Raw genomic sequence first — 8,127 nt, 5'->3', positions numbered from 1 at the left:
CTGCCATCGAGCACATCCAGAGGAAACGCTGTCTGCATCGAGCTCGCAGCATCCTTAAGGACTCCTCTCACCCAGCCCACAGACTGTTTTCTCTCCTGCCCTCCGGCAGGCGTTTCAGGTGCCTCCGGACCAGGACCAGCAGACTAAAGAACAGTTTTTTCCCCAGAGCTGTCTCTTTATTAAACTCTAACCCTCATTGATCCCACTCCCCTCATATACTGATTGACTCTCCTCTCCCTCCTCACACCTGCCTCCATTTTGTTATTTGCAATACTATAATGTTCATTTGCACTGCTGACTGTTATTATAGAAACAACTGTTTACATATGCATCTTGCACTACTACCTTGACTGGAATATGCTCAATTTGCACTGCCGACTGTTTATTTACAGTACCGACTGTTTACATATACATTTGCAATACCGTACTTTAACTGTAATATGCAATTACTTCCACTGCACTTTCACTCGGATAGCTTCTGTCCAAACTTTATTTGCACTACTTTAAATCCTTTGTTATACTGCTCATTTTAGCCTAACTTATACATATATCTATTTGTAAAATTCTGTTTATAGTAATAGCCATCTGTATATTATGCTCACATTCTGTTTATAGTAACACCCATCTGTATATATATTCATAGTACATATCTATCTGTAAAATTCTGTTTATAGTAATAGCCATCTGTATATTATGCTCACATTCTGTTTATAGTAACACCCATCTGTATATATATTCAGTACATATCTATCTGTAAAAATTCTGTTTATAGTAATAGCCATCTGTATATTATATTCAGTACATATCTAGCTGTAAATTCTGTTCACAGTAATAGTTATCTGTATATTATATTCATAGGACAAATCTATCTGTACATTTTTGTTTATAATAGTATTCAACTCTATATTTATTCAGTACATATCCATGTTCTGCACTTATGGAACCACTGTATATCCTGCACTTGCTGCTATTGCACTTCTGGTTAGACCTAAACTGCATTTCGTTGCCTTGTACCTGTACTTGTGTAATGACAATAAAGTTGAATCTAATCTAATCTAATCTAATTATGATTCAAATGGCGTGTGTGCAAAATACATTTGATTTTTCAATCTATAGACAGCAAAAACAAACACTGAGGCAGATAACTAAATATTCATCCATGGCATTTAATATCTTCTCCGTTTATGCTTTTCTTTCAGCAGAAAAAAATTAAATAAAGGAAAAAATAAATAAAATCATTTTTAGCCAGGGACCTCTGGTTGAGTTGACACAGAATGGACAATTATTACTAGTCAACCAGAAAAAAAAAAAATCCTGTATAATGTAGAGACAATCTGAAAATATGATAAAATATTTGAGCTTTGGCTATTGAATAAATAATGGTTAAAAGATAAGGTTAAAATATAAAATATCTATTTCTATTATATAATTATATAATAGAAATAGAATATATATATATATATATATATATATATATATATATATATTCACTGTATATGAACATTTAAAGTTTATATTCATTGTTTTAATCATATATATATATATATATATATATATATATATATATATATATATATATTGATATGCTGAAGCTGTCTATAATTTTCTTTTGTTAAATTGTTTTTCAATTTGGCTCAGAGAACGAGAAAAAAAAAAAAAAAAAAAAAAAAAATAAAAAAAGTACTTACCTGGATATTCATGTTGAACCTTCTCTTGCTGAAAATGCTTCCATGAGGCTGAATCTGCCCAATATTTATTTACTGTAGTTAAAGGAGGAGTAAACATAACAGTTAGCTAATGATTGACTAGTACAACATTTCATTTAGCAGAAAATCATTATCTGTTGTTCAACCTTTTCACAAGATAAAACAGTTTCTTAAGAATAATCCTTTGACTGTCTCTTATGTAAGATGCTGTCATTTACACTGGAATAGATAGTTGACTCGACTTTTTATCATGTTTGATATTTAGATATAACCCAATTAAATTCAGCTTTGAATTTGCCAAGTTAGCAGAATGTATAAGTGATATCAAAGACTGAATAGTTTGTATTTTTCTTCTCAATCCTGACGCAAACAGACGCATTAGTTACTGGATCTAAAAACTCAGAAGAACATTAGAAATTGGGTGTTACGTTTGATATCAATCTGTACTTTGACAATCATATTTCCAATGTTTCCATAGAAATGTAGATAAACTAAGACATATTTACAGCCAGAGGAGAACTGATACAACTGAGCCTGTTTGGAGTTTGGGTTTCTTGATGATGACACTTTTGTCTTCTGTAGAGATGCTTATCGCTGAACCATTTTTTTGTCATAATTGATGGATTTTACAACATTAACACTGTGATTAACCTGAAGCAACACTGACTTGAGCTGAATAATGACACTATTGTCTGTATTGTACTGAATATGAATTTGCATCATTGATTATTATTTTCCTGTTCATTACTGTGAAGCTACTTTGAAACAATCTGTTCATTATAAAGCATTATAGAAATAAAGGTGACTTGACATGCTGTCGGTCTCTGATACTGAAAAACTTATTCATAAATTCATGACATTAGATTGGTGTGATGTGTTATTAGATGGATGTCCTGCAGTCTCAATAAGCTTCAAAATGCAGCAGCTAGATTGATTACTAAAACTAAGAAATATGATCATATCAGACCAATACTATTGTCTCTACATTGGCTACCTGTCAGTTTTTGTATTACATTTCTGATAATTATCAAAGCTTTGAATGGTCTATTCCCTCATTATTTATGTTGCCTTCTATTGTGCTAAAATCCTTCACGTTCATTTTAGTTTACTTCACAAAAAAGTAATTGTGTCTGAAATTATTTTTGTTTCTATATCAATATGTTACAAAAAATTAAAGCCATATTCTATATTACTCGTTGCATAAATTACTACGTTTGATGACTTTTAAAGTGCTCCTATTACACCTTTTTGAATATTACCTTTCATGAATAGAGCTGTTCGTGAATGTAAAAAGTCGGCAAAGTTTTAAAGATCAAAGTGCACGATTAAGTTATTGTTTCCCAAAAGCTTTAAAATTTACCAGCACCTAGTAAAAAAAAAAAAAAAGATTTACATCAAAGAAATCCCTTTCATCTAAGGCTATAAATGTCACAATCAGCTGCTGGGTCATTATTTAGTTCAACAAGATAACTAAATGATGTTTCTATGTCATTCACTCTGATAAGCAGTTTAAATCAGTGCATTGTCCGAGTGCTATCTGTCGCTGCACTGTAAAATAATAATAATAATTATCACAACTTTTCACACATCTTTAATTAAATTAGCTTAAGTTCACACATGTTGTTCAGATAACAATATTTTGAATTTCTGTTTAATACACTAATCTCTTTCCTTGTATCAGCTCAATTTTTTAGTTTAAATGAACTCAAAAATTTAAGGCAACCAGGTTAGGCTACTTTAAGTTTAACAAACAAATCATTTTTACAGTGTGATTGTGTATTTAATCATTTCTGTGCATTATGTTAATCTAAATATATATATATATATATATATATATGCTCCCACCCCCAATTCCTTCCCATATATTACCCCATATAGCCGCTGCCATTAACAGATAAATTAATAAAAATGTATTTGTTTTGATAATATTTATTTGATATTATAGTTCCTTACAGTTACATTATGCTGTCTCAATTATCAATAATCACAATTATGCTATATGATAATCCTCATTATCGTAAACATTCAAATATGTCCCGATATTTATAATAATCACATCATATATAAAATATAACCATATCCTAGCATATTGTTTTATCACAGTTTTACAATAACAACAGTAATATCAATAATAAATAATAATAATCAATATCATTATTTACTCAGCTATGTATACATATCCCGCTCTATTGTAATTATGTCACCATTTACAATATCAAGATAAATAATAAGAACCGTTTATAATCATCAATACTTCCGTTATTTTACAATAACCAGCACCCCCTAATCACAAACACAAGAACACCCAGATCCCTCACTCAGCCTTATATTTTGTCAACACCATTTCTTTGAATTTTAATTTTAATTGGTGAATATTTGGGCATTGCTTGAGCTGTATCCCCAAACCATTCCAAAGTTTGACACCACACACAGACACACACAAGCTTTTCCTGGTGGTTCTCACCGCCTGGACTTTAAAGTTACCACATCCCCTCAGGTTATAGCTGTAACGGAGCAGGCTCCCGTACCGCCTCCTCTCCACCACCTGAGGGATCCGTCTCCGGAATATTAAACACCCTCATGAACTCAATTTCCCATCATGCCTCTCATTCAATTTGACGGTAACGAGTACTTGGTCATGCCATTCGGTCTGTCAAACAGTCCTTCAGTGTTCCAGTCTTTCATGAACGACATCTTTCGGGACATGCTGGATAAATGGGTGATTGTATACATCGATGACATCCTAATTTACTCAAACTCTATGGAGGAGCACATCCAACAGGTCAGGTTGGTCTTGGAACGTCTGATTCAATACCAACTCTACTCCAAAGCTGAAAAATGCGAGTTTCATCAAACAAGTCAAGTCAAGTTTATTTGTATAGCGCTTTTCACAATACAGATTGTATCAAAGCAGCTTCACAGTATTAAATTTAAATAATACAACAAAGTTTGTTTCAAGAGGAATTTATTGATTGATCAAATTAAATTAAATATCCCCAAAATATCCCCAACTGAGCAAGCCAAAGGCAACAGTGGCAAGGAACCGAAAAACTCCATCAAGTGACCTAATGGTGTCCTAAAACTCCATCAGGTGACCTAATGGAGAAAAAAAACCTTGGGAGAACCCAGGCTCAGTCGGGGGCCAGTTCTCCTCTGGCATTTATGAGCTAGAGGCCGGATTGTAGTTTGAACTGTGGGATTATATGAATGCCTGGCTGAAGAGATGCGACTTTAATCTAGTTTTAAACTGGGAGAGCGAGTCTGAGCAACGAACAGTATCAGGAAGACTATTCCAGAGTTTTGGAGCCAAATGTGAAAATGCTCTCCCTCCTTTGGTGGTTCTGAATATCCTAGGTATGACCAAAAGCCTTGAATTTAGTGATCTTAAAGAGCGCGATGGATTATAGGGCGATAGAAGATCCGTTAAATAAACTGGAGCTAAGCCGTTTAGGGCTTTATAAGTCAGTAGCAATACCTTGTAATTAATACGGAACTTTATAGGTAACCAATGCAGTGATGATAAAATCGGTGTTATATGATCATATTTTCTTGATCTCGTAAGAACTCTAGCGGCGGCATTTTGGACTAACTGTAGCTTGTTTATTGAGGATGCAGGACAACCAGCTAATAAGGCATTACAGTAATCCAGTCTCGAGGTCATGAATGCATGAACTAACTTTTCTGCATCAGAAACTGATAGCATATTACGTAGCTTAGCAATGTTTCTAAGGTGGAAAAAGGCTGTTTTTGTAACATATGAAATATGATTTTCAAAAGACAGGTTGCAATCGAGTAGAACACCCAGGTCTTTTACTGTAGCGGATAAAGTAACAGGACATCCTATGATGTTAAAGTTGTATTGTGCGAGGTTTTGTGGGCGGTTTTTTGAACCGATAAGTATTACCTCTGTCTTGTCTGGATTTAATAAAAGAAAATTACGCGTCATCCAATCTTTTATATCTTTAACACACTCTGTCAATTTGGAAAATTTAGCGTTTTCATCCGGCCTTGATGAAATATATATTTGAGTGTCATCAGCATAACAATGGAAACTAATTCCATGTTTTCTTATAATATTTCCAAGTGGCATCATATATATTGAAAATAACAGAGGGCCTAACACAGATCCCTGCGGCACTCCATAGTTTACTGGAGTTATGATCGATTTTTCTCCATTTAAATAGACAAAATGGTAGCGGTCAGATAGGTATGATTTGAACCAGCTTAATGCTTGTCCTTGAACACCAGTATAATTTTGTAGTCGATCTAAGAGTATTGTGTGATCTATAGTATCGAACGCAGCACTAAGATCAAGTAAAACTAGTATTGAGATACAGCCTTGGTCAGAAGCTAAAAGTAAATCATTTGTGATTTTAACGAGCGCAGTTTCAGTGCTATGATGCGGTCTGAATCCAGACTGAAACTTTTCATAGATATCATTTTGTTGCAAGAAAGAGCCCAGTTGAGCGGACACCACTTTTTCTAATATTTTAGACATAAATGGAAGATTTGAAATGGGTCTATAATTTGCTAGATTATAATGATCTAATTGTGGTTTCTTAATGAGAGGTTTTATAACTGCCAGTTTAAATGTTCTTGGAACATGACCTAGAGATAAAGACGAGTTAATAATATTGAGGAGAGGCTCTTCCACTACAGGTAACACTTCTTTCAGTAGTTTAGTTGGTATAGGATCTAATAAACATGTTGTTGTTTTAGATGAAGTGATAAGTTTATTTAACTCTTTTTGTTCTATAGTTGTAAAGCACTGTAATTGTTCTTGCGGGGTGATAATTGAAGCTGAATTATAAGGCGCGATTGAAGATTGAACGTTTACAATTGTGGTTCTGATGCTTTCTATTTTCTCAGTGAAGAAGTTCATGAAATCATTACTACTGAACTGTAACGGGATATTTTGTTCGGGTGACGTCTGTTTATTTGTTAGTTTAGCCACGGTGTTAAATAAAAACCTTGGATTATTTTGGTTGTTTTCTATTAGTTTGCGGAGGTGCTCAGCCCTGGCCGCTTTTAGGGCCTTTTTATAACGTGACATACTGTCTTTCCACGCGATTCTAAAGACCTCTAAATTAGTTTGTTTCCATTTACGCTCTAAAATACGGGTTTCTCTCTTTAAAACATGCGTAGTATTGTTATACCATGGTGCTTTATTTTTCTCTCTGACCTTTTTTAATTTAATAGGTGCAACCACATCCAATGTTCTAGAGAGAATGGTGCTCATAGTGCTAGTTAGTTCTTCTAGTTCATCTGTTTGTTTGGGTTCAGGCAGCAGCTGAGACAAATTAGATAAGCAATTTGAGAAATTATCTATGGTGGATGGAAGGATTGTTCTGCCTGGTCGATAACGCGGCGCTGCATGACATATTACAGCAGTACGTAATATGCAAGTTACCATGTAGTGATCAGTGACTTCATCACTTTGTGGAATGATATCTATATCGGTTGGATCGGTTCCATGTGATATAATTAAATCGAGTGTATGATTAAGACGATGTGTTGGTCCGATGACGTTTTGCTTGACCCCAAATGAATTTAATAAATCTGTAAACGCAGCTCCTAACGCATCATTTGGATTATCTACGTGTATGTTAAAATCTCCAACAATTAATGCTTTATCGACATTGACTCATAGGTCTGAGAGAAAATCTGCAAACTCTTTTAGGAAATCAGCGTAAGGCCCTGGCGGTCTATATACGGTAGCCAAGGCTAGAGATAATAGTGATGTTTTTCTAACATCTAAGAGCGTAACATTTAGTACAAGTACTTCAAATGAAATAAACTTATAACCCGTTTTCTGAGTAACATTTAGAATATCTCTATAAATGGTTGCAACACCTCCGCCACGACCAATCAGACGGGGCTCATGCTTATAACAGTATCCAGGAGGAGTAGACTCATTAATACCGAAATAATCATTTGGTTTAAGCCAGGTTTCAGTAAGGCAAAGTACATCGAAGCTATTATCTGTGACTATTTCATTTACAATAACTGCCTTAGGTGTGAGTGATCTAATGTTTAGAAGACCTAGCTTTAGAAATAGTTTTTGTTTACTAATAGCAACATTTTCTGTTTTAATAACAATTAGATTTTTCCTAGATCCTGCATTAGATTTATTATTTGATCTCACTAAACGAGGAATAGACACGGTTTCTATGCAATGTTCTACACTAGTATTTATATCAGTTGAATTGGTGCAGCAGAGACTATGATTTGGACTTTTGGTTACTAGTCAAAGGGTATTTAACATTTTGGAGATCTGACAGAAGAGCCGCTCCGAATCTGCTTGGGTGTAAGCCATCAGCACGGAAAAGCCTAGGACGCTCCCAAAACAGATTCCAATTATTTACAAAGAGCAGTTTCTGCTCATTGCACCATGACATTAACCATTCATTTAGCGCAAATA

At 34.2% G+C, this 8,127-nt stretch overlaps 2 long non-coding RNA genes across 3 annotated transcripts in view; both read left to right on the top strand.

Moving 5' to 3' along the window:
• Positions 1-8,127, top strand: part of LOC309497139 — a 549,185-nt gene that overhangs the window by 29,651 nt on the left and 511,407 nt on the right. The window lies entirely within an intron of this gene.
• The window catches only part of LOC309497147, a 147,312-nt gene continuing 143,746 nt past the window's right edge, over positions 4,562-8,127 (top strand). The window contains exon 1 of the long non-coding RNA XR_014205424.1: positions 4,562-5,207. This is a non-coding gene — a long non-coding RNA (uncharacterized lncRNA). The remainder of the gene's footprint in view (positions 5,208-8,127) is intronic.

This window comes from Leuciscus leuciscus (assembly GCF_965113295.1).
Source record: "Leuciscus leuciscus genome assembly, chromosome: 4".
NCBI classification, from domain to species: Eukaryota; Metazoa; Chordata; class Actinopteri; order Cypriniformes; family Leuciscidae; genus Leuciscus; species Leuciscus leuciscus.
The sequence above is the reverse complement of the archived record's forward strand: the minus strand, read 5'-3'. Positions and strand labels throughout refer to the sequence as shown.